Consider the following 27,375-nt stretch of genomic DNA (forward strand, 5'->3'; position numbering starts at 1 on the left):
TCCGGATGATGCTCCTGCATGTCTCACAGGGCACCCTCTGCCAGACTCTGTGATATCACAGGCTGCACAGACGCGTTCTAAAAATCCAGCAGCTCCTATCTCAGTGCCGCCAGATAGAGATGGTCGACAGCCTTGACACAATAGGAGAAAGGTTTTCTCTCATGTCGGCCGTAACTGGAAGAGCTGCTAATGCCCTAGCTATCCTGGCTCGCTATGATAGGCGGATGTTGTCAGATATCAAATCTATGGTTGATCTCATCCCTGAAGAGCAGAAGCAGGAAGCAAAAAAGATCTTGCAGGAAGGGGAGCGAGCCTCTTCGGAGATCATTGATAATCCCATGGACATAGCTTCAACTGGTTTTCGGCAATTAGCAGGTGCTGCTGTTCTAAGACGCCAGGGCTGGTTCAAGGCCACTTCATTTTGACCTGAAGTTCAAACCAAGATTTTTGAATATGGCATAGGATGGAGACATGCTTTTTGGTAAGCATATAAATGAAGCCCTTCTTGCCATTAAAACGGACACTGATACTGCTAAGTGCCTTGGTTCTTTGCAATATAGAATGTTACCTTTCCGAGGGGCAAAGGGTTGTGGCTCTTCATCCTATAGAGGATCTTATTTACATTCCCAGACGTTTCAACCGTAACAGCAATACAGACCATCAGTCATATCGCAAACCAACTACAGCTGGTTTCTCAAGGCAAGGTGCCCGTCGGAAGTCTTAGCATCAGCTAAGAGACACAAGACACAAGCAATGACCCAGTAGAAGTACCAGCTACTCATCTGTTCCAGCATCAAGAAGGGGCAAACATATTCAAGTATCTTCACAATTGGAAAACTATCACCTCGGACCAATGGGTCTTGGACATAGTGGCTTATGGCCACACCCTAGAATTCACTATCAGGCTGCCAACCCCCTCCCCCCCTCCTCCTCCTCCAAAGGGATTGCACTCCCATCATCTTCACTTACTGAAAAAAAGAGGTCAAATTGATGCTTCTCAAAGGAGCCATAGAAAAAGTTCCAGTGGCTCATTGAGGGAAAGGATTCTATTCCCGTTTTTTCCTCATGCGAAAGAAAACCGGGGAATGGACACCTATTCTAGATCTTTGGCATCGCAACAAGTACCTCTGCAAACAAACTTTCAGAATGCTCACTCTTTAGACATATTAAACCTCCTGAACGGGTCCTTCCCTCCTGGCTCAGATCAGCTCCTCGCATATTCACCAAGTGTCTGGCTCCAGTAGCGGCTGTTCTCAGGAAGCAGGATCACCAGGTTTTTCCATATCTAGACTACTGGCTTCTGAAGGGGTCCACTACGCAAGGAGCTTTAGCAGCAACCTTTTCTGCGTTTTACTAACTATTTCGTCCTTCTCAAGACAAATCCAAAGTTGATTCCTAAAGTTTCGTCTGTTTCATCTGAATCAACCGGTTATTCTCTGCTCATACTTTCCTAATCCGACATCTCCAGCAGAAAAGTATTTCCACACGTTGGATGTGAAGAGGTCTTAAGTTTTTTACCTTCAACGAACTAAAACGTTTCTCAAATCTGATTAATTATTACTTTCCTATGGACCTAGGCATCTGGGTTCTTCAGTAACAAAGTCAATGATTGCAAGGTGGTTATCGGCAACTATTCAGTTCTGCCACTCTGCAGCAGGAAAACCTCTACAAAGATGGCCTAGAGCGCATTCAACAAGAGCAGTTTCAACCTCTGCGGCTCTGTTCGCTGGGGTGCCGCTGGATCAAATATGACGTGCTGTTACTTGGAAGAGTACACACTCCTTCGTAAAGCACTATTGCCTTCAGGCCACCCATAGGACAGATGCAGCCGTGGTCCAAGCAGTTGTACGACACCTGTTCCAGTAAAGGTGAGCCTCTTGGTAATGTAGAATTTTGTTTCTATTGCTGTTGTTATATCTGTTGTTATCGTATTTTCTGATTACTGTTCAAAGTTCAACATCTCTCCTTTTGGTATGGCCTTGCTATGATTGGTATAGCTACTTGCTTATCTAAATAAAAAAATAAATAAAAAATAGAGCGAGACGGGGGAACAAAATACTTTAATTCGTTCCATCCACTTCTATTTTATTATACTGCTTGTTATTCTGATTCAAGCATGTGAATCTATGAAAGATCCAATACTCGAGAAGAAATTAGTTACTTAACTGTAACTGCAGTTAATCCAGTATTGGTATCTTTCATAGATTCATATGCAACCTCCACTCCTCCCCTTAAAGGCTCCCTTTTACTGACTCAAGTTCCATGGTTCACTCTCACGTTGAAAATCTGAGGAAGGGAGCTTCTCTTGGGAGTATTGTCACCTGATTGGTTATGGTTCAAGTTTAGTCCATTTAAAAAAATGACATGGACAGACTACCAAATTTAGGCCTCTTTATATTGTAAACTCTATGGTTATGGTGATGTACTGCTTTTTAAGATACCGTGGGACTCCCACTTCGGGAAAGATTCAAGCATGTGAATCTATGAAAGATACCAATAGTGGATAACTGAAGTAACAAGTAACTAATTTCTTATCCAGTATTGGATCTTTCATAAATTCACATGCTTGAATCATCCCCGTTGTCGAAGTGGGAGTCCCACAGTACATAAAATAGCAATAATTAACAATTATTGTTTGCCATAGGCTATAATGGGAATACCAGTCACTCATATAGCCTATCCGGGTCCTTTTGTGAAAAGGACCCAAACTTGCCTGCTGACCAATCAGGCACCAGCACCCTCTAGAACACTCTCCAGAGAAGCTCCTTCCCTCAGATTTTCTACTGCACGTCGTGTGAAGAGAGTCTCCCTGAGCTCTGCTCAGTTGTTCTACTTCAGAAGATTTTTTTTCTCTCAGAAATTAAAAAATGTCGGATTCTTCTAGAAAAGGCCTTTTCTGCCCTTGCAAGACCTGTGGAAAGAAAAGGCTCCATGTGGATGATCCACATAAAGACTGCTTGTATTGTCTCTACCCACAACACCAGGTGAAGGACTGCAAGATATGTCGTACTTTCTCCACAAAAACCCTCGAAGACCATGAGGGTAGACTCCTGACATGGTTACAGGCAAAATCCTGTACTTCAGGTGAGGAGAGTGGGTCAGAGAGGCCACATAAAAGGTCCAAATCTGAGGACCTGGGCCAGACAGAAAAATCTAGAAAGAGGCAGAAATTACCTCATGGAGAGGGCTTACAGACTTCAATTTCCTCTGAGCTATCCTCTCCTCTTCAAAAGAAGGAGTCCTACCGTCTTTCTCCTTCCTCAGAGCCTTCTACCTCTAGAAAGGTAACTATTAAAATTAAGTCAACGACGACACCACCGTTGACGACAACGGTATTTACAGCTACCGTCTCCACTTCCTAGTCGACGAGACCATCGGCAGCGACGACTACATTGACGTCAACGGTAAGGGCTCCTATCCCCTCAATCAAACCTCCGTCTACAAGGACTCCAGAACGGAGTGCGTCATCAACATCATCGACGACAACATTGTCGCTTATAACACAGACGACGACAGCCCCGTTGACTATATCACCAACGACAGCATCATCAGCAGGCTCCCCATCGACGAGGACACCGTCGAAGAAACCTTTCATTGACCTCATCCCTGAAAGCAAGCAAGCAGAGGCACGGAAGATCCTCCAAGAAGGTGAGCGTACGTCTGAGGAGATAATCGACTGCGCTCTAGATATAGCCTCCACCGGCTTTCGTCAGCTAGCTGGTGCTGCGGTCTTGCGCCGCCAAGGTTGTCTCAAAGCCACATCTTTCAGGCCAGAAGTGCAGTCCAGAATCCTCAACATGCCCTACAATGGCGAATCCCTCTTTGGCAAGCACGTAGATGACGCGCTCCAGGCCATCAAGACCGACACAGACACTGCCAAGTCCCTAGGTACCCTACAGTACCGGAAACAGCCCTTTCGGGGTGCTAGAGGAAGAGGATTTACCTCATTTCGAGGTTACTTTCACAGACAGTACCAGCAACCCCAATATAGGCCTTCGTACCAACAACAGTACAGGCAACCATCTATGGCTTCCTACGCCAGACAGGGAGGAAAGAGAAGACAGGGTTCACAAAGCAGAGATCAACCCAGAAAGCAATGATCTTCTCTAGGCACCGGCTATGCTTCCCCAATGTTCACACCACCAACAAATTGGAGCAAACATCTCCAACTACATCCAGGAGTCGAAGAAAATAACATCAGACAAATGGGTGCTGGATATAGTGACGAGGTCATACCCTGGAATTCATAAAAAAAACACTGCATCATCCACCAAGAACAGGTAGACCTCCATCTTCGTCTGCTTCAACAGGAGGTATTCATTATGCTTGCCAAGGGAGCTATAGAAAGAGTTCCAGTTCAGCAACGAGGTCTCGGATTTTACTCCCGTTTCTTCCTAATAAAGAAAAAGTCAGGGGAATGGCGTCCGATACTAGATCTCAGGAAACTCAACAAGTTCCTTCGGAAGCAATCTTTTCGGATGATCACACTGTCAGATATCCTGCACCTCCTCAATCCTGGAGATTTTATGACAACATTGGACCTCCAGGATGCCTATTTCCACATACCAATACATCAGAAACATCGCAAATATCTCCGCTTTACTGTAGCCGGTGCCCATTATCAGTTCAAAGTTCTACCATTCGGGCTGAGGTCAGCTCCAAGAATCTTCACAAAATGCCTTGCCCCAGTCGCAGGTTTCCTCCGCAGCAAGGGTTTCCAGTTGTTTCCATTCCTGGACGACTGGCTCATAAAAGCTCTGTCTACGCTACTAGCCTCCAAAGCGACAAACGCTTGCTTGAAATTATTCCACAGTTTGGGGCTAACAGTAAATCTACAGAAGTCGGTCACACTTCCCTCATGCAGAAGAGTCTTCCTGGGTGCAGAATTACACCATCCAGAACAAACCATATCCACTCCAGCAAGGCAGCAGAAGCTAACCTACTTAGCTGTCAGAATCTCCACAAAAGTTTGTTTCAGTACGACTGTTCAAGTCGCTTCTGGGCATGATTTCCCCGGCCATCGTCCTAGTTCGACTGGCAAGGCTGAGAATGAGACCGTTGCAAGAAGAACTACAACTCCAATGGACCCAGTTGCAAGGGTCCTTCGACTTAATCACACCAGAAATTCGGCAGGCGTTGAACCTCTCCCGACCTCTCCCAAGGTCTTACGTTTCTAACACCAATAACAGACTTTGTCATCACCACAGACGCTTCCTCGGAAGGCTGGGGAGGCCATTTGCTAGACATGCGCATTCAGGGAAGATGGTCCAATCTCCAGAAAGGAATGCACATAAACCTGCTAGAACTGAAGGCGATCCATCTCGCGCTCAAGGCTTTTCTTCCACGCATCGCAGGGACCTCAGTGTTGGTCAGGACGGACAACACAACAAGTATGTTTTACATCAGCAAGCAGGGAGGAACAAGATCCCTCTCCCTCTCAAGGGAAGCTCAGTCTCTTTGGGACTGGCTCACACTGCACAATATTCGCTTCAGGGTGGAGCACCTGCCAGGGGTCAACAACGCTCTAGCGGACTCTCTCAGCAGGACGGACAACTGCCACAAGTGGGAACTCAACCAGAACATACTCGACGGCATCTTCCAACGATGGGGTCAGCCGATCCTAGACTTGTTTGCCACCAACCTGAACGCCAAATGCCAGTTCTACGCCAGTCGATACCCACTCCCGGGGTTGTGGGGAAATGCTCTTTTGATGAGATGGTCCCGGGATCTTTGCCTATGCTTTTCCCCCCCTCCCGCTGATTCCCAGGCTCCTCATGAAAATGAAGTCAGAATGCTGCAAGATCATTCTCATAGCCCCCAGTTGGCCCAGACAGTACTGGTACACGGAGCTCCTACTCCGGTCTGTGGCCAATCCAGACCGCCTTCCTTGCAACCACAACCTTCTCACGAAGAATCAGGGTCTAATCCTTCATCCCGATCCAACTTCTCTGCAATTGCATGCTTGGTTCCTGAGCACAGAGAGTTTCACGATATGAACATCGATCAGGAATGCAGACTGATTATCTAGGGCACGAGCAGGGAGCACAAATAAGAGGTACAAACTCAAGTGGAAGAGATTTTGTGTTTTTTGCTCACAGAACAACTTCCACCTGTTACAAATTAAGCCTGAACAAATTCTTTCGTACCTTCTCACACTCTCTAAGGCTGGTCTTTGCCATGCATCAGTCAAGATTCACCTAGCAGCTATAGCCTCCTATATGCGACCAGCTGAGATGCCCTCAATCGGCTCATCCAGAATCATTAAGCAGTTTATGAAAGGACTCTTCCGCACTTTCCCTCCGGTGCGGCTACCACCGCCAGAGTGGCACCTTAATATAGTCCTGTCTCAGCTCATGAAAGCTCCTTTCGAACCTATTCACAGGGCGGAACTCAAGTACATCACATTGAAAGTGGCAACCCTGCTTGCTCTCACTTCCACCAGGAGTCAGTGATATACAGGCTTTCACTACTAAAGAACCTTTTTTGTTTTTTTCTGATGACTTTGTTATGCTCAGAACCAACCCCAGATACATTCCCAAGGTGCCATCTTCATTCCATCTCAATGAGCCCGTGATACTACAAACCTTTTTTCCAAATCCAACTACAATCGCAGAAAAAAACTCTACATTCTTTGGACATCAAACGATGCCTCAAATTTTACCTTCAAAGTACCAAACAAATCAGGAAATCAGATCAACTCTTAGTATCTTATTCTCTTGGACGACAAGGAACAGGAGTCACCAAGGCCACTATAGCCCGATGGATTTCCTCTACAATCCAGTTCTGTCACACCAAGGCAGGAAAACCGTTGACTAGGTGCCCGAGAGCCCACTCCACGAGAGCAGTCTCCACATCGGCTGCTTTGTTTCAGGTATTGCCCTGGATAAGATATGTCAAGCTGTGACATGGAAAACTACGCACTCCTTTACGCAGCACTATTGTTTGGAGTCATCGCAGAGAACCGACTCTCTAGTCGGACAAGCTGTTCTACGTCATCTTTCATTAAGGTGAGACCTTTCCTTGGTTATATAGAAATGGTTTGATATGCAAATTGCCATGATTTCCATCCTATATACTTTGACATGCTTCTATATAAGTATGAATGTGGTTATGTATATGTATATGAATATGTGTATGTATAACACGGATGTTCAGTATATGTGTATATGTACTTAGAAGTAGCTATATTTCTTTGAAGTTCATAATGCAAGATTTATGAGCTAACTATTTTATATAGGTTGTAAAGGATTTCCATGATCGCACCCTCCATCCACTGCGAGTATGTTTATCAGCAGTACTGCTGACTATTCGTATTCAAGCATGTGAATTCATGAAAGATCCAATACTGGAAAAGAAAACAAGTTACTTACCTGTAACTACAGTTATCCAGTATTGGTATCTTTCATAAATTCACATGCGACCCACCCGCCTCCCCTTGGACGCTCGCATTTCCTCTCAGGTTATAATCTTTCACTCTCGTGCTGGAAAATCTGAGGGAAGGAGCTTCTCTGGAGAAGCAATGACCTAGCAAAGATACCGTCTACCTCACTAACATCTCGAACCGGGGGTCAAATTACATCATTTCCAACAGTGGTCCAGGATAACTTCAGGACATGCCTTCAAGAGATGTCCTCTCATGAAGACATTCCTTGGAGTTTCTCCAGAAGCCACTGAACACACCACCACCATCTCACTTAAGGCAACTTATGAGGGAGATAGCCCATATGATTTTTTTTTTTAAAAAAGGAATGAGAGAGATCATTCCAAAAACTCAGAGGGGAATAGGATTCTACACTCCCTTTTTTTCTCATCAAAAACCCTCAGGAGATTGACGTCCTATACTTGACTTCCGATGTCTTAGGAAATTCCTATTTAAAAAAAAAAAAAAATATTCGCATGGTGTGACTCTACAGGACATACTACAACCCTTCAACAACAGATCACATGTTGTCTCTCAATCTTCAGAATGCATACTTTCATTTCCCAATATGTCCAGGGCATTGCAAATTCCAACGATTCCAGGTAGCCGGTATCCATTTTCAGTTCAGAGTGCTTCCATTCGGACTAAAATCTGCTCCCAGAATCTTCACAAAGATGTTGGCCCCGGTACCAGCACACCTCAGACAACAGGGAGTCCAGGTATTCCCATACTTGGACGACTGCCTCATAAAAGCTTCTACATCACACCAAACAGTAGCGGCCATAGCCACCCAGCTTATGCTATTCAGCAAGTTGGCACTCACAACAAACTACCACAAGTCCCAGCTGAAACAGTCAACAAAACTAACGTTCTTGGGAGATATTCTAGACACGCTAAACAACAAAACCTGTCCCTCCAAGGACGGACAGGCAAAATCTCATCAGCTGGTAAGCAGATTCCCAAAAGAAAGTCTGTTTTTGTTTGGATGTACAAATCGTTAATGGGAATGATTTCCTCGTGCATTCCTCTGGACCCAAACTGTCTGTTACATCTGCGTCCACTACAAGAACATATAGACAAACAGTGGCTCCAGACAGAAGGCTCATTCGAAGATCTCATTCAAATAACACTGGCTTGAGGACAGCAATACTTTGGTGGACTCAGCCTTCAAACCTATCAAAGGGACTCGAATATCTACAAAAAATACCCAGTTTCATAATGAAGCGTCATTGGAATGCTGGGGAGCTCATCTCCAGGACTTGCTGATCAGCGGGAGATGGCTCACAGAGGAGAGGAACCTTCATATCAAGCAGCTAGAACTCAAGGTAATCACCTTAGCATTAAAAGCTTTCCTTCCCAAAATAACTCACTCTTCAGTCCTCGTAAAAACAGACAATACCACCAATCAATCAATCAGTTTTTGTAAAGTGCAGCTACTCACCCGTGAGGGTCTCAAGGTGCTTGGGTGGGGGGGGGGGGGGTGGGAGTAGCATCCTCATCTGAAGAGCCACTTCTTGAGGTTCTTCCTGAAGATGGTGAGCGACACTTTGTCTGAGGTGTAGGGGGAGGTTGTTCCACCTCTTTGCTGCAATGTAGGTGGATTGTCCTCTGGTGGTGGTTTTGCGGATGCGAGGGATGGTGGCCAGGGCAATCTGGGTGGAGCAGAGGGATCTGGCGGGGGTGTGGAAGGAGACGCAGTGGTTTAGGTAGGCTGGTCCTGCGTTGTGTATGGCCTTGCACATATGGATGAGTAGCTTGAAGGTGATTAATTTCTTGACTGGGAGCCAGTGGAGGGTCCTCAGGTGTTGGGAGATGTGTTCCCCGTGTGGGAGGTCCACAGTGAGTCTGGAAGTGGCGTTCTGGATGAGTTGTAGTTTTTTTTGTTTCTAGTCAATGTGCCGGCGTAGAGGGCGTTGCTGTAGTCGAGCTTGCTTGTGACTAAAGTGTGGGTGACTGCCCTGCAACACCCTGCTGGGATCCATTTTAAGATCTTCCAAAGTTTGCGGAGTGTGCCAGCAGTAGGAAGCAACTGAGTTTACATGGCGGGTCATGGATAGGGAGGAGTAGAGGATGATGCCTAGGTTGCTGGCGTGCTCAGTTGGTGGGGGGGTGCACAGGGGGGCTGAGGGATATGGGCCACCAGCATGTTCTATTTAAACAAGCAAGGAGGAACCCGTTCCCAGGCACCCTCTGCTCAGGCACAAGAGATCTGGAACTGGGCACTTCAATATTGCATAACCATCAGGGCAGAACATCTACCAGAAGTATCCAATCTCCTTGCAGACTTGTTAAGCAGGACCATCATTCCTTATCACGAATAGGAGCTAAATGAACAGATTCTGAACTATCAATTACATTGGTGGGGCAAACCATACTTGGATCTGTTTGTTACTAAGGAGAACAAGAAATGTCTGTTCTTTGCAAGTTTGCATCCCCAAAAGTGATTGTAGGGAAAGTGTTTTCGATGCAATGGTCAGGAATATATGGCTATGCTTTTCCACCGATCCCGTTGATCCCAAAGGTAATCAAGATAGAGGGAACATGCAGACTTCTTCTCATAGCTTCCAGGTGGCCCAGACAATTCTGGTTCGCCGAGCTCCAACTCCTCTCGGAGCAACCTCATCTACAACTCAGGGTAACACCGTCATTGCTGACAGTGAACCAGGGTCAGATACAGTATCCAGACACAACATCACCTCACTGTTGGCATGGATCCTGAATTCAATGAGTTCTCCTCATTAGTCATCCCATCGATTTGCAGGGAAACTCTAGCCAAGGCAAGGGCTGACACAACAGACAGAACATATAAACTCAAATGGAAACGCTCTGTCTTTGGTGTGTATCCTCTAACATCCAACCACTCACAGCACCGCCAGAGCAAATTCTCCTGTTTTTCCTACACCTACCAAAATCTGGATTCTCCTTCCTCAATAAAGGTACACCTGACGGCAATATCTAGATTCAGGCGCACCAATAATGCACCGTCCTTGTGGTCTGCCCGCATTATTAAACAATTTCTCAAAGGTCTCTTCAGGACTTTTCCACCCATTTGAAACCCTCCACCACTGTGGTATCTCAACATCGTCCTGGGGCAGCTTATGAAACTGCCATTTGAGCCAATTCATAAATCAGATATGAAATCTCACATGGAAAACGTCTATTACTAGCTATCACTTCTGCAAAGAGAGTAAGCGACAAAAGTGTTCACCATCAAACAACAGTTTTTACAGTTCACTGCAGGCAGTGTTATATTTTGGAATAAACTTCAGGTTTATTCACAAGTACCTTCGGACTTTCACTTAAATAAACCTGTGGTTCTCAGAACTTTTTTTCCCGAATCCTCCGATCCCAGCTGAAAAATCTCTGCACTCTTTAGATGTTAAAAAATGTCTCAAATTCTACTTGCAGAGAACACATCACATAAGAAAATCAGGCAAGCTGTTTCTGGCATACTGAGGTATCGGAAAAGGTCTTTCTGTACCAAACAAACCATCGCCAGATAGCTGCTACTGTACAGTTTTCCCATACACAAGCCGGAAAACCTTTGGAGGGCAGATTAAGAGCCCACTCCACTGTAGCCACTTTGACAGCTCTTTTTGCTTGGGTGCCAATTAACCATATCTGCAGAGCAGCAACATGGTACATTCACAAGACATTATCGCCTGGACGAGAGCCATAAAGCGGATGCAGCAGTCGGACAGGCAGTGCTATGCCATCTCTTTGGTTAAGGTGAGCCTATTATTTCCCTCCCCTCCCCCATCCACTACTAGTGTTTAATAAGATGAACATATGTTTTATTTAATGTATTGCTTGTTAATCGGATTCAAGCATGTGCATGTATGAAAGGTCTAATACTGGAGAAGAAAATGAGTTTACCTGTAACTGTAGTTCTCCAGTATTGGTATCTTTCGTAGATTCACATGAGGCCCACCCTCCACCACTCAGAGGCTCTTTAAAAGGTGATTTAGATCACACTAGTGCTCAAAAATCTGAGGGAATCAGCCTCTGTTGGAAGTGTTTGAGGAAGCTGTTGTCTGATTGGTTATAGGTCAAGTTTGGTCCTTATTTTTTTTTTTTTTTTTAAAGGAGGTAGATGGGCTACTACACTGACTGTCATTCCTGTTATAGACTATGACATTATTATTATATATACTGCTTTGTTAAGGTACCGTGGGACTTCCACTTCGGGGAATATTTAAACATGTGAATCTATGAAAGATACCTATACTGGAGAACTACTGTTAAAGGTAACTCATTTTCTTACAGTCCCACAGGCAAGTTCTAGTCACAGAAATGAGGAAAAGTAAACTTTCTGATGATCGAACAGCCCAGACTCATAAGGTCAAAGAATTTAGTAAAATCTGCAAAAACAGTGTAGGAGGCTAAACTGTCACAGGATGACCAGGACTTGGCTGAACTCTTAATGGCAGAAAAAGGGATACTGTTCCTAATCAAGAAAGTATTAGAAGGTTGCACATGCACACAGGTCTAACAATAAGGGAATTACTTAATTCTTGGTGCCCTCGCACTCCCCAACAAGAGGTGCCATGCTTCATCATTGGGTTGCTCCTCGTAGTACTGGTGCTGCAATGTCCTAAGGGCCCTGCAAAGGGTCATTTTTAGCATAGATTTGTTTGTTGAATGCCCTATTGTGAAGCGTACAAGTGTGAGGATATCCTAAGAATATGAGGTCAAATGTGCAATGTTAATTCAGTGAGGAGAATGGTTAAAACAGTCTACGAGTATACTAAAATCTTTTAACTATGCCGTACTCCTGGCGGAATTAAAAAGACACCACAAAAGAAGCATTAGAGACTACTCTGGGAATATGATGAACCCTTCTAGGCATAAGGAAATCAAAAGTGAATAGAGGTCGACATGTTTAGTACCCACCGGTCCAGAAAAATCAGATCCCCGGTGCTTCTTCAGGACCACAAATTACTCTGAGTTCCCTAATTGGAAACTCAAGATGTTGGGTAGTGTAGTTAATAATTACCACTGTGAATGTGACAAATGACCTCTTCATTGTGCAATCTAAAAAAGTAAATAATTGCCAAAGTACCATTAAGCAAATGAACATTTCTGACATGAGGGAATTTCAAGCCTAAAAGAGGAAAAGAAAGCATGATGTTAACATGCTGGTCGTTCCCGTGGTGCTCATGAGTGGTGAACAAACGCTGCTATATATATATATATATAAACAGTGTGTACATGTGACACAAAGAAAGAGAATAAACAAAAACAAGAATGTTCCTGCCCTTCAAAAATCAGGACTGTGCCCCATAGGTTGTAGACAGAGGGTTGCTCACTGCTTTATCAATGGAAAATTGAGCCTGTGATGTAAAATCAAAAGAGGAAGTACCATATCCTTAAATAAGAAAGCGTACTCACGAGATTGAAGGGCATCGCGTGGGTGTGACCTACCCAGCCCTCTTCTCGCCTGAAAGAGGACAGAGCGGAGAAGATCGTCCACTTTTTCTAAGAGCGATGTAACCAAGAATAATCTTATCAGGTGCAGTGAGTAAACCAGAGAGCCTGCCTACCATGGGCCTGGTTGGTTAAAAAATCACCTCTCACGGTGGCCATCTTGGAGAAATAAGCGTGCTCTCAAGATTGAAGAATATTGCATTGTTCACGTTTATTTTCCAGTCTGGGCACATTCGCACCAAAGTTGCAGCCATCTTCAAAAGGAGCATTTCACGATATATGGACTGAGTGTAGAACCACAATTATATATAAAAAATTGTGTATATATCGTGGTTTGAGTAAAATGCAGCATATTCCTATTAACAGATGGTACCCAAGGGAAGTAGTCGAATGGAATACCGACCAACTTAGGTATCCACAGGTAATGAATGGCAACAAAAAAAGTATTGTACGCATGCAAAATAACAATGGATTAAACCCAGATCTGTGACTGGGGGTGAGTGTTTGAAAAGTTTCAACACCCCATCCAGCATTTTATTTTGTGATGTTGCCTTGTGCGCCCTTAGTGGCTAGGGTATGCCCAGACGTGGGTCTCTTGCTTGCTGCGCCACTGGATTCAAGCTAGCCTTGCTGATGAAGGGTGATACCATGAAACCGGTCCCAGGATGCTTGAATTCTGTCCAGGGAAGACCTGGCTTGGCAGTTCAGGCTGGACTGTTCCCATGGGGAAAAGGGTCAAGAGTGATTTGTATATGGCTGGGTCCGAACTGGGGTGACGTGGCAAGCGAAAAAATGGATTAAACACACATCTGTGACTAGGGGTGAGTGTTTGAAAAGTTCGAACACACTGTCCATCTTATTTTGTGATGTTGCCTTGTACACATGAGCACCACAGAAGAATATCTTAAACGTACCCTCAGTGCAGAATATCAGGGGCATAAATAAACAGCTTGAACAGCCATGGACCCATAAAGTGTTATTGAACAAGGTAACCTTGGGATGACCTCCTCGTTAAAATAGGTCCCTCTAACTCCTAATCAATTTGTCTACGTAAACGGTTCAAAATGTCTGGAACATAAGCAAGAAACATAGACCGCCTCGGACCCATAATGTGTTGATTAAACGCATTGTCAAGGGAGACCTAGAGAGGGAGACCTAGAGATAACCTTAAATCAATAAAGGTTCTTTTAACTTTTTAGTCAAGTGGTCTGTGCTAGAGACTACACAGAGTCCTAATTGATAGTATTGCAGGGTATAAATCAAAAAGGCCCTGACCATCTGGTGCGCTCAATGTGTGGTGTGACCGTGTAACTAATAGTGACCCAAGTGTCAGGGATGTCATCAAAGGTTTCTCCAACTCTGTCAAGCCATATGTCCTGGGGTACCAAAAGATAATGTGCTTGCCACAAGGGGTCTAGATATATGTGGACCATATTTCACACCAAGGATTGTCATTCAGACCCTATACATTTGTGGCAAGACAAAAGATCCATCATTGTTCTCTTCTAAACAGACTGGCACTGCAACATTGTAGGTTAGCCTCCAGGATTGTCCATTTGAGGTCAGCTGGAAAAGTGTCTGCTCATTCTGGTTGTCTCACGTCCGCAGCGGATATTGCTGCGCTGTTCCATCATCCTAATATTTGCCATGCTTGTGGTCATCCCTATGTAATAGAGCTACAGGGACAGTTTATGACATAAATGCGATTTTTGTTTTTTTTTGTTTTTTGGGTGTTAAAATTAGTATGTCTCTTCTGTCTCCATCGGGGTCAAGAGTGATCTCCTTAGTAGATTGAGGTTGCCACCCTACATGAATGGTGTCCTGTCACCGGTAGGAGATCCCACAACGCTGCCCGTGGGGAGGGATGCTTGTTATGTGATCTCGTGTGTACTAAGAGCTCTCTTAAATTTTGAGTTTAATAGCAAATCGTGGACAAGGCAGTGCCAAAGAACTTGCACCCAGAATTCGCTAATGTTTGTAGAAAATGCGTTTGATTTGACAGCGCAGTGAATGTGGTAACACAAGTGATGATGCTGCTTTGGTTAATGAACAGTTTCCAGTAAGGTGTCCCTGTGATTGTTCTGTGCCCTTTTCTCAGCTTTCCTGACAATTGCTGCTGGGTAGTTCCACTCAATCCGGTTATTACTCAGTGTATTGACTTGTTCCTCATAATCATTGATGGGGCTGCAATTCCTTTTTTGTCTGAGAAATTGACCATACGGCAAATTCTCACATGGAGCCCTTGGATAGTTTGCAGTCTGTCTTCTTCCTGTATGTCGTGGTACGGATTTCTCCATTCTTCACCATAATCAGGAAGTCCAAGAATGGAAGTTCCTTGTTTGAGGATGACACAGTGAACCTTAAGTATGGATTTCATGTGTTGATCCACTCAGTGTTTTGGAAAGGGACAGGTGACATGCCAAGAAATTACAAAGATGTCATCAATGTTTTGCCGCCAAAAGGCAGTATTTTCTATGTCGGAATTATCAGTAAAGATACATTGGTCTTCAAAGTGAGCCAAACCGAGACGTCCCAGTCTCGGAGTAAAGGTGCTTTCTCCAGTATTGGGGTATCTTTCATAGATTCACATGCTTGAATCATTCCCCGTCGTCGAAGTGGGAGTCCCACGGTACATAGCAAGCAATAATTAGAGAAAATTATTATTATTTTTTTATATATTGAAGTCAATAGGAGAAACACCTTCAATTGTAGAACTATCAGCCTCTTTAGAAAGAGCCCAAATTTCAGCCAGTCAGGCGTGACCACCCTTTAGAATCCTCAGCACAGAGGCTCAGTCTCTCAGATATCTACCGCACGTCGTGTGTAATGGAGTCTCCCTGAGCTCTGCTCAGTTTTCTATCTCTTCAAGAGAAATTCTTAGAAACTTTCACTTTGCTCTTACTGCAGAATTTTTCCATCATGTCTACAGTAAGAAAAGGTCTGTTTAGGCCTTGTGGGACCTGTGGAAAATTGAGACTTCACTGTGAGGACCCTCACAAGGAATGTATCTACTGCCTACATCCAGAGCATAAGGTCAAGGACTGTAAGATCTGCAGGACCTTTCCCAACAAGACTCTGAGGGACAGAGAAGCCAGGCTCCTACTTTGGCTCCAGAAAAGAAAGGCCAGGGAAGCTTTCTGAGGAGGAGGAGAGTGACACTTCAGTGACCTCAAAGAAAAGGAAGAGGTCTGTGGAGAGCCTATCCCCTAAAAGCAGTAAGTCAGCTAAGAAGCTGCATGCATTTAAGGACAAGCTGGAGGAACTACCTTCAACATCCAAGGTAGCATGTGGCAAGGTTCACTCAGAGCCATCCACACCTGCTTCTTCATCAAAGAAGCTCAAAAGGCCTTAAAGTTCACTGCCACCGTCGGTGTCCAGAAAATCTACACCGTCGACGAGCGCTCCGTCGACGACAGGCCTTCCTACGACGGCCACGTTTATGGCTCCTCCATCACCGATGATAGTAACTTCGTCTCCGCTGTCATCTACGACGATAACGTCGGTGAGTTTGAAGTATGGTCCATCGTCGTCTCACACCCTGAAGATCACAAAGAGGCCGTATACAGGTAAGAAGCTGAAATCTTTACCGTCGACGCATTCATCGACGAGTAAATTCAGAAAATCTCCGTCTATTTCACCGGCGAAAGTACCGACGACGCACCTGTCGACGACAACCCCGTCGGTGGCAACCCCGTCGACGGATGGCGTGGCAATATTGACATCGTCGACGGCAACTTCGTCGACGCTGGCGGCACCGATAGCGACTCCACCGACGACGGCTCCGTCGACGCCTACACCGTCGACGAGAACACCATCGACGAGTGCTCCGTCGACGGCGGCTCCGTCGACGACTCATTATCCTCACTTTGGAACATCTCCTTACCTGCCGCAGAGAATTTTACCTATAAAGAGCAAGTCTTCTTTATTGCTTCCATCACATGCATCGCCCAGTAAGGTCGCACCAATTCCTCCGCAGCATCTATTTGCTGACGAAGATGATGACGATGATGTTTATTCTGATGATGGCTTTTTTCCGGTGGCACGTAGTCCATCTGAACTACGCATTAAGTGCCAAGAGGAGGATCTCCAGCCTTATTCGGACCAGCAGGATCAAAGTCGTCTACAACTTCAAGGACAACAAGAACAGACAGTTCAGATGCCGGTCTCGTTGATAAACAACCTTCAACAGAGGATGCAGGATTATTATTGGAGATTTCCTCCAGCCGGTTCTTCTACCCCGGTACAACCTCCAGACACCAGTGTCCACTCAGGCTAGACCTTCAGAATTTCCGGACCCTACCACAGCACCTTCATCTGCTCAGGGTATTGCTTCACCTTCATCCGAGGACGAGCAAGAAAAAAGGTGAGATACAGGACTCAGACTCACTCATTCCTGAATGGGATGAGTATCAAATCCAAACTCCATCTCCTTCTACACCACCACCAGTGGACTCTCCACCGCAGGACATTGGTGGCTTCCATAGTGTCATGGAAAGAGCTGCGAAAAGATTCCAGCTGCCAATTACTTCGAAGCAGTCAGACTGCTTTCTTTATGACTTTAAAGAAGATACTAGGAAGTCTGTAAGGGCCATACCCATTGTTGATTTCATTTGGGAGGAAGGCCTAAAGGTCATGCAGACTCCATCCTCCATTCCCGCAGTCTTGCCGAGACTTGAGAAGAAATATAAGGCGCCAGACAACTCCCCAGCATGTTTGATTAGCCATCCTAAACCGGATTTGGTCATTTCGCAGGCAGCTCAGAGGAGGTCCAGACAAGGAAGGACGTCGTTTGGACTCCATAGGCAAAAAGTTTTCAACTATGGCGGCCACCACTGTGAGAGCAGCTAACTCTAGCAATCCTGGGGAGATGCGATTGCCAGATGTGGTCTGACATTTCACAATTCATAGATATGTTACCTGAAGATAGTAGAGTAGAAGCACGTAAGATTCTACAAGAAGGTGAAAAGATTTCGGCTGAAATCATAGACTCTGCCATTGATGTTTCCTCTACAGGTTTTCGCCAGTTGGCCGGGGCGGCCGTACTCAGGTGCCAGGGGTGGCTCAAGGCTACCTCTTTTAGGCCTGAAGTGCAATTGAAGATTCTGGACATGCCGTATGATGGTGAGCTTTTGTTTGGCAAGCATGTCGATGATACGTTGCAGTCTATTAAAGCAGACACTGAGACAGCCAGATCTCTGGCAACGCTACAATACAAAAGACAGCCCTTTCGGAGAGGGAGAGGAACCTTTTCATATAGAGGAGGCTCTCAACAATATCGTCATTACTCCTCTTACCAAGGTCAATTTCGATCAACCTTCGGCCAGCAACAACCGCATTCCTTTAGTCAACAGTCATCCGCTCACTTCAGGCAACAAACGAGAGGAAAGTCGGCTTTCAAGGCCAAGGAGACAGCAAGGAAGCACTGACCCTCATCAAGTGTCTGCACCCAGCCCCTATATCAACACTCTTATAGGGGGCAGAATTTCCAAATTTCTACACCAGTGATCCAGAATAACTTCAGACAAATGGGTACTGGATATTATCAGCCGGGGACATACACTAGAATTCAACCAACCTCCCCCTCATGTACCACCAAGAGGTCCCCCGCCAGTCCATCTCAACGAGCTTATGGATCAGATTGCTATTTTAATGAAGGGAGCAATAGAGGTCGTACCAAGGAGCCAGAGGGGAACAGGTTTTTACTCCCGCTTTTTCCTTATCCGGAAGAAGACAGGGGACTGGAGGCCTATTTTAGATTTTCGTTCGCTCAACAAATACCTCAAGAAACAATCTTTTCGCATGATCTCCCTTCAAGATGTCCTGCGCCTGCTCAACCGAGGGGACTTTATGACATCGTTATATCTTCAGAACGCATATTTCCACATTCCCATTCACCCCAATCATCGGAAATTCTTGCGATTCAAGGTTGCAGGCATTCATTACCAGTTCAGAGTGTTGCCTTTTGGCCTCAGGTCGGCCCCAAGAGTATTCACCAAGGTTTTGGCACCGGTGGCAGCCCACCTCAGACAATTAGGGGTACAGGTGTTCCCGTATTTAGACGACTGGCTAATAAAGGCACGAACAACATCGAAGGCTGCCAGAGACACGGAGACATGTCTATCCCTTTTCGGAGCTTTGGGCTTGACAGTCAATTACCCCAAGTCTCACCTAGATCCTACCCAGAACATCACGTTTCTAGGAGCCATCTTGGACACTGTTCACGCGAAAGCCTCTGCTTCACAGGACAGGCGAAAGAAACTTCGAGACTTAGCAGCACGTCTCAGCAAAAGAAAGTCCGCTTCAGTGCGGACATACAAGTCTTTTCTGGGGATGCTATTGTCTTGCATTCCATTGATACAGAATTGTCGTCTGCACATGAGGACACTTCAACAGCAATTAGACAATCAATGGAAACAAATAGAAGGCTCTTTCGACGATGTAATCCGAATAACCCCATCAGCAAAGCAGGCTTTCAAGTGGTGGAAGGATACTCCCCTCGTCTCAGACGGTCTGTCATTTCTGAAGGACAGGACCATGCACGTAATAACAGATGCATCCCTAGAGGGATGGGGTGCTCATTTGCAGGATCTTTCAGTGAGGGGGAAATGGTCCACTCAAGAATCGACTCTCCACATAAATGTATTGGAGTTAAGAGCGGTTGCCTTGGCACTCAAATCCTTCCTCACGAACATCAGGAATTCTTCAGTCTTGATAAGAACAGACAATACCACGGTCATGCATTACATCAACAAGCAAGGAGACACAAAATCTCGAGCATTATCTCTAGAGGCGCAAAAGCTGTGGCATTGGGTAATTCAACATCGAATCTCCATCAGAGCAGAACATCTCCCAGGGATCACCAACACCTGGGCAGATGCCCTAAGCAGGACTCGAACCAGCTGCCACGAGTGGGAACTCAATCAGTCAGTTTTCGACCGTCTCTTTCGTCGTTGGGGCAAACCCAGTCTAGATCTGTTTGCGACCAGAGACCACAAGAAATGCCAACACTTCGCAAGCTGGCGACCGCACAAGGGATCAAAGGGGAATGCGTTTTTGATCCGATGGTCAGGGATTTATGCATACGCTTTTCCCCCGCTCCCACTCATCCCGAGACTTCTGCAAAAGATGAAGAGGGAACAATGCAGGGTTCTATTAATCGCTCCCAGATGGCCACGCCAATTCTGGTTCACAGAACTTCTATTACTTTCTGAACATCCTCACATTCGACTAAAGACCATACCGGATTTGTTAACAATGAACCAGGGTCAGGTTCGTCATCCCAACCCGACATCTCTTCGTTTATCAGCCTGGCTCATGAATTCTATGAAATAGATGGACTAGATATCCCTCCAGATTGCAGGGAGGTACTTGCCTGTGCCAGGGCTCAGTCTACAAACCGAACATACAAGTTCAAGTGGAAGAGGTTTTGCTTATGGTGCTCAGCTTCCAACGTTCATCCTCTAAGGTCCTCTCCTGAACAGATTTTGCCATATTTATTGCATTTGGCTAAATCCGGTCTTTCACATTCATCTATCAGAGTGCACCGTTTCCGACGGACGTCTCGGTCACCTTCTATATGGTCGTCCAGAATAATAAAACAATTTTTCAAGGGTTTATTTAGGATGTTTTCACCAATTCATCGTCCTGCGCCACAGTGGCATTTGAACATTGTGCTCTCCCAATTAATGAAACATCCGTTTGAACCCATTCATAGGGTGGATCTCAAATTCATTTCTTTTAAAACAGCCCTTCTTCTGGCCTTGACATCAGCGAAGAGGGTCAGCAATATCCAAGCCTTCACAATTTCTCCACCTTTCCTCAAATTCAAGCCAGAGGTGGTCATTTTGAGAACTAATCCAAAGTTTATACCTAAGGTTCAATCATCTTTTCACCTAAATGAACCGGTTGTTCTCAGAACATTTTTTCCAAATCCACAAACTGCAGCGGAACGAACTCTACACTCTCTAGACATTAAACGCTGTTTAAAATTTTATATACAAAGGACAAGCGACTTCCGTAAATCTGAGCAACTATTTATCAGTTATGGAAAGATCAATAAGGGTAAAGCCGTTACTAAGCAGACCATAGCGCGCTGGATCTCTTCCGCCATACAGTTGTGCCACCAGTTGGCAGAGAAGCCATTATCATCCAGTGTCAGAGCGCACTCCACTAGAGCGGTATCCACTTCAGCAGCTCTGTTCGCTGGAGTCCCTCTGAACCAGATCTGCAGGGCGGCAACATGGACACGCGCTCACACTTTCACCCAGCACTACTGCCTAGAGGCTACGGACAGAGTGGATGCTGCGGTAGGACAAGCGGTATTACGTCATTTATTTGCTTAAGGTGAGCCAATAACCTCTTACCCTCCGTCCTCTATGTACAGTTTGAAGGATAATTTTATGTATATAGATCTGTGTGTGTGTGTGTGTAGGTATATATTTTTATATATATATATATATATATATATATATATATATATATATATATATATATATAGTTTATATAGCTAATATGGTTAGCGGTTGATTTGCAAATGTTAATTACCTATATGAGTTCAGATAGCATGCGTTATACACAGGCATACTATTGGTGTTACAGAAATCAAATATTTTTTCTTACTGCTGGCTGTTCTGATTCAAGCATGTGAATCTATGAAAGATACCCCAATACTGGAGAAGAAAATGAGTTACTTACCTGTAACTGTGGTTCTCCAGTATTGGTATCGTTCATAGATTCACATGCGACCCACCCTCCTCCCAGAGGGGCTCACCTCCTTGGTTTGTTTCCGGTAATCTCTAGTGCGGAGAAATCTGAGAGACTGAGCCTCTGTGCTGAGGATTCTAAAGGGGTGGTCACGCCTGATTGGCTGAAATTTGGGCTCTTTCTAAAGAGGCTGATAGTTCTACAATTGAAGGTGTTTCTCCTATTGACTTCAATATATAAAAACAAAAAAAAAGAAAAAGAAATCCACAGTTACAGGTAAGTAACTAGTTTTCTTCCACTGATGTACCCTGAATCTGATGGTATAGCTGTGACTTATATTGGAAGTAGTTATTTTTCAGTGCTAAATTTGCACACTCTGGTAAAATCATTGGATGTTGGAAGTCCAAAGACCTCTTCTGAGTAAGGAGTCAACTGTTTCAAATGTTGCATCTTTCAGAATGTTGGAATATGGAGCTTCCACATCAAGGTCACTAGGCGGTCCACCTGTTGTAGATGCTTTGTCTCCTCGATCAGGTTAAGGACCACCCAGGTGTCGTTCAGGAACGATGGTGTCTGTTGAACTAATGGTTGAAAGAAGTGGTCACAAAACATACTTAGAAGTTATATTAGCGCACCAGTGAGACACTCCTAATCAGAAGAGTTCATCACCACAATGGCACCACCCTTGTCAACTGGCTTGATAACAATTGCAGCTTCATTCTTCAGGGTATTAATGGTGATTCGTAATCTGGAGGATAGGTTGTCAAAAGGTCTCAGCCTCCTCATCTTGGATGTTTCCTTAAAAACCGCCTTCTAAAAGGTGAGTATCTCACTGGGTGTCACAGCATTTGGAGTAAATCTAGAAATGGGTCTAAGGCATGAATCGGGTGTAATCTTGTCCTGAAAGAATGCTAGTAATCCGATCTTGCAAAAGAATTGATGTAGTTCGCTAGTTATGTCTCACTTCGCCTTCAAAAAGAAATTAAGCAACTGTCAACAGCTGAGCATGATGGGATACTGTTGGTCTCTAGGTTCTTAAGGGCACAACCTCTATTTTAGCCATATATTGGCAGCCTATAAGGCTACTCTGTCCTACTCCATCTTTCATAAAAAGGGTTTGTAACAGAGATTCATTCTGTTTACGAATTAATCTCGTACTTTAATGTACTGGCCATTTTTTTGACATGGAGTTCGGCCAGGGTAGGCTATGTACGTAGGCTGCATTATTTCTCTTAGTGTCTTTACAGGCCTTCCTAAACGGCGAAAATCTCCACTTGAGAAGATCTATTAACTAACTGCTCTGGGGTCCCCGTACGTGAGTGGGACTATTCAACGCTTATGACTTATCATGGAAATTCGGCTACAAAAGAAATGGAGTTACAGTAAGAAACTATTGGTATCTTTCATAGATTCACATGCGACCCACCCTCCTCCCCTGAGAGGCGTCCCTTATTTAGCCAAGGATAACTCTAATCACACTTGTGCTCGCAAACCTAAGGAACTCAGCCTCTCTTGTGAGTGTTCTACAGTGTGCTGTTGCCTGATTGGTTATCGTTCAAGTTTGGTCCTTTTTTTGTATTTTTGTTTAAAAAAAAAAAAAAAAAGCCATAGTTTAGCTATTGCATTGTAGCCTATGGTTATGGCATTTACTGCGTTAAGATACTGTGAGACTCCCACTGCAACGACTGGGATGATGCCAGCATGTGAATTTTTGAAACATACCAGTACTGGAGAACTGTAGTTAGAGGTGAGTATGTCATGTCCCTGTGCTACTTCTACCTACTTGCACTTTGTGGTGGAATGAGGTGTTACAGCTGTGAATGAACACAAGGCTGTGCACTTCTGAAAACTGAGAGCAGCTCTGAATTCAGCAGGGCGTTGTTTGTGTAGATTGTTCAAGGGTAAAATTAACAACACAAAAGAATGATGGACGGAGTGCTGACAATGCAAACACTCTCCCCCAGTCACAGATCTGGGTTTAATCCATCGTTTTTTTGCTGCCCATGCCATTCCAGTTTGGACCCAGCCATATGCAAATCAGCCTTGACCCTGTTCCCCATGGGAACAGTCCAGCCCGAACTGCCAGGCCAGGTCTTCCCTGGACTGGAAACAAGCATCCTGGGACCGGTTTCGGGGTTTCACCCCTCATCAGCCAGGCTAGCTTGAATCCAGTGGCATGGGAAGCACGAAGATGCAGAAATAAAGAAAATAGTGAAGGAATGTTTTCATCTGTAGGCTTTTTGCACTGAAGTTCAGTGCCTAGGAAGTTGGCACTGAGCAGTCAGACTGTTACACGCTACTGTTTTCCATTGTTTTGCTTTGAACACAATTTGAACAGTGGTGATTCAGCCAAAAGTATTACATATTTATTTTGACCAATTTGATGTACTTTTAAACCCAAAAATGAAATGTTGGTTCCTATAAGCATATTTTTATATTCATATTTTCTTTCATAAGAAACATTGTCTAAATAATTGTCCTATGGTCCGTGTGTGGCGGATAGGGATTAGAGGTAAGTAACTGTTTACAGTCTATGGAAGAGCAAAAAAGGGTTGCAAAGTCAATAACATGGTCTTTTAAAAAAAAAAAAAAAAAAGCTTCCATGTTTTCAGAATTTGTATGCATTTGTGAGCTTTGGTGAGTGGGTGAATGCAAGGAATATTGAGTGGATATACAGATGTGTGACTAAGTGGATGGACAAGGGGCTGTATTGATGAGTGGGTGAGTACATAGATGAATTAATAGGTGAGATAAGTGCATGTGATGGATCAGTCGCACACATTCATCCAGCTTGTTTTCACTTTCTCCCTCTCACACAAACGCATGCACTCTCCAATCAATTAAGCACTTCAAATATAAAGAAGCCAGCCGGTGAGCTTTGTGTGCTTGTTAAATTAAGTGGACAGTGGAGGGTTGTGTTTTTTATGCTGGAATGTGATTCACCATGTAAGATATAAACCAGGACAGTGCAGTACTCTCATACAACTAAACAGTTGTGGAAGCCCTTTCTGGTCCTGCATTAAGTGTCAGGGATACCCTTCGGTTGATCTACTGGTCCAGTTAAACATAGTGGCCATACACCAGTGCAGTCATGCTGGTCTGTAAGTTTACACGATGTCTAAATTAAAGCTTTTGATGCCTAGAAATTCATGTTTTTGTTTCTCGTCTTATCCTAGGCCTTCTGCCCCCTGGTGAGTTGGTGTTGGAGATGGCTGCTCAGTCTGTGGACTCTGAAAGAGCTGATGCACTTACCCTCTTTTACAGTATTATGAAGACTTGCTGCTCAGGACTGCACCTTTATCACATTTGTCATGCTTTCGGAGGACATTGGACCTTTCCATGGCTGCTGGAGGGCCAACTGTTGTTAAGTTACGTTGCCTTAATTTTGAGACACCTTGATGTCATTAATATAGAAAAGCATTGAGGATGTGAAAGATTAAAGCTGTCACTTAATACAGAGGACATGTCACCTGAGGGCCACCAAGATGCATCCCATGAATATTGGAGCTGGTCGTCAAACACTGGAAGTGCACTCACGGAACCAGCTCTGGACAAAGCAGCATGTACGATTTCTGCTGTGATTTACCATACTGAAGATTTTATAATGTTCTAATTAAGTTGCTTTACAAGGGACCTAAGTAGTTGTCTTCTGCATTGATGTATTTGCGTAGAAAAGTGGAAAGAAAAAGGAGAAACAAGGCTCCCAGTCAGAGACTACAAGACACACCACCGTTGGCTGTGTTAAATGTTCACGTTCTGTCCAGTGCCTTTTACTGAAAACAGCCTTGGATTTAAGTTGTCTTGACTGTACCTAGCCATGAGTCAGTATTCTGTTGTATCTAATTGTACTTCAGCAGAAATACACTGTCTACACCAAGGCAAATTGACTAGGATAAAACACATGCACCTGATTTTAGATAATTGGGTGCGCCATGCTGTTAAACAACTGAATGAATTCAGTTGTTTCCAAGAAAGTTAATCTGGCACACTCTGAGTGTACTTGTTCAGACAACAGTGTTCTTTTGGAAACAGATCTTGTTACACCCAATCTAATAGAAAGAATGACCGCTTTATTGGTTCCTCGAACACACTTGTGAAGTTCAAGGCTTTGTGAAGCCTTTCATGCCTTCAGGTATTTATGCTAGAGTTGAGCCTGCTCTCTTTCATGGTTCATGCAAGTGTAGCTGTATGCCAGTGAGTACCATTTATTCTGGAAGTTTCCTTTACACTTTTTATTTCATAGAATTGCATTTTCATAAGATTTATTTTTGGTGTTTTCACTCATAGTAATAAAGTTTCTCAAGCACATTTAGATGGTGTTATCTGTCAAACCTCTCCCTTTTAAAAACTGCCAGTTTAATTACAATGTGCATCACTGATTGCAGTTCAAGCTGTGTTCAGTAGTCTTTCTACTACTAGTAAGAAAACTATCAAACCCATCAATAGTCATGTCTGACAAAAAGGCCAGATCTCTTCCTCAAAACAGTTTTTATGTATTGGCACAATTGGAGACACCTTTAGCTGCCACCATAAGTCACTAGTAAATGATATTTAGGTACCCAGGGTATGGGGTACTAAGTAGGCCCCTGAGGGCAGCAGTACTGATTGTGCCACCCTCTAGGGCCATGCATCCAGATGCCCCCAGCACTGCCATTGCAGGCTGAGTGTCCTGATGCAAACCTAAAATGCAAACTCTACATGGCACACTGCATGTGTGCCCTGTCCACTACATACTGCATACAATATTGGTAAGTCACCCCTCTGGCAGGCCTTCTAGCCCTAAGGCAGGGTACACTATACTGTGTGTGAGGGCATAGCTGCATTAGCAATATGCCCCCACTGTATCCTTGCTAAACCTGGGACATAGTGAGTGAACAGAGCAGCCCTTTTAAATGCATGTGCTTGACACTGGTCAGTAGGAGTTTCACAACTACATGATGGCTATTCTGAGCCCTGGGTTGTTTGTTATGAAACAGCTCAGAATGCTAAATCCAAACTGGTACCCATGTTGGATTTATTGTAGAATGTACCCAGGGGTTACCTCAGCGGTGCTCCCTGTAAAAGCTTGCTACCCTAGTTGCTGGCCGGTCACATCTATCCTGCCACCTCCAGACACAAGTCTGCATCCCTAAGGTGAGGGACTCTGCCCTCTGGGATTCAGAACAAAGCCCTTCCTGGTTTGAGGTGCCAACTCCCCCCTCCCTCAGGAATGTGTACCTTTCTGCTGGCGAGCTTTAAAGGGCTTACCGTCCTGGAAACTCTACCCCCAGGCCTGCTGCAGATGGCCACCTGGTTGCAAACCCCCCCACTTTTGGTGGGAGCAATGGGGGGGAAACTCAAAGAACAGGAGTGCCCCCTGCTAGCATGAGGTGTTGCATGCAAGGTGACCTCCATTTAATTTTCCTCCATCTTGGGTGGAAGGAAAAAAGGCAATCGGGTGTAAGGAAGTGGCCTCTGCCCACCGGAAGTGGTCACTTAGTGGGTGTAGCTACTCTAGGGTAGGTGGCCCAATGGCCACTACCAGGTTCCCTTCAAACATTCCACTAAATACAGTATTCAGTGGGCAGCCCTAGACCAAGAACTCAGATTCGACGGACAGAAGAAGTCCAGCAACTTGAAGAGCCAAGGCAAGAGAACTGTGGACCTGCTGCACAAAGCAAAGATGCCAAACCCTGCCTGCTGCACCCTGGACCCATCCAGGAGCTGCTGGACAACTGGAACATCTGTAAAGAACCCCAGAGGACCTCCAGGCTCTGCAAACTGCCAGATAACTCCCTCCGGAGTGGAGGTACCACTCTAAATCCACAAGGAACCTACAAACCAGT

General features: G+C 44.8%; 1 protein-coding gene across 1 annotated transcript in view; it reads left to right on the plus strand.

Annotated features, from left to right (window-relative positions):
• The window catches only part of CRIP3 (cysteine rich protein 3), a 276,234-nt gene extending 250,376 nt beyond the window's left edge, over positions 1–25,858 (plus strand). The window contains exon 9 of the mRNA XM_069236386.1: positions 24,727–25,858. The gene's annotated coding sequence lies outside the window, so the exon portion shown is untranslated. The remainder of the gene's footprint in view (positions 1–24,726) is intronic.
• Positions 25,859–27,375: the final 1,517 nt, after the last annotated feature.

Source organism: Pleurodeles waltl, chromosome 5 (genome assembly GCF_031143425.1).
Source record: "Pleurodeles waltl isolate 20211129_DDA chromosome 5, aPleWal1.hap1.20221129, whole genome shotgun sequence".
In the NCBI taxonomy this organism is placed as follows: Eukaryota; Metazoa; Chordata; class Amphibia; order Caudata; family Salamandridae; genus Pleurodeles; species Pleurodeles waltl.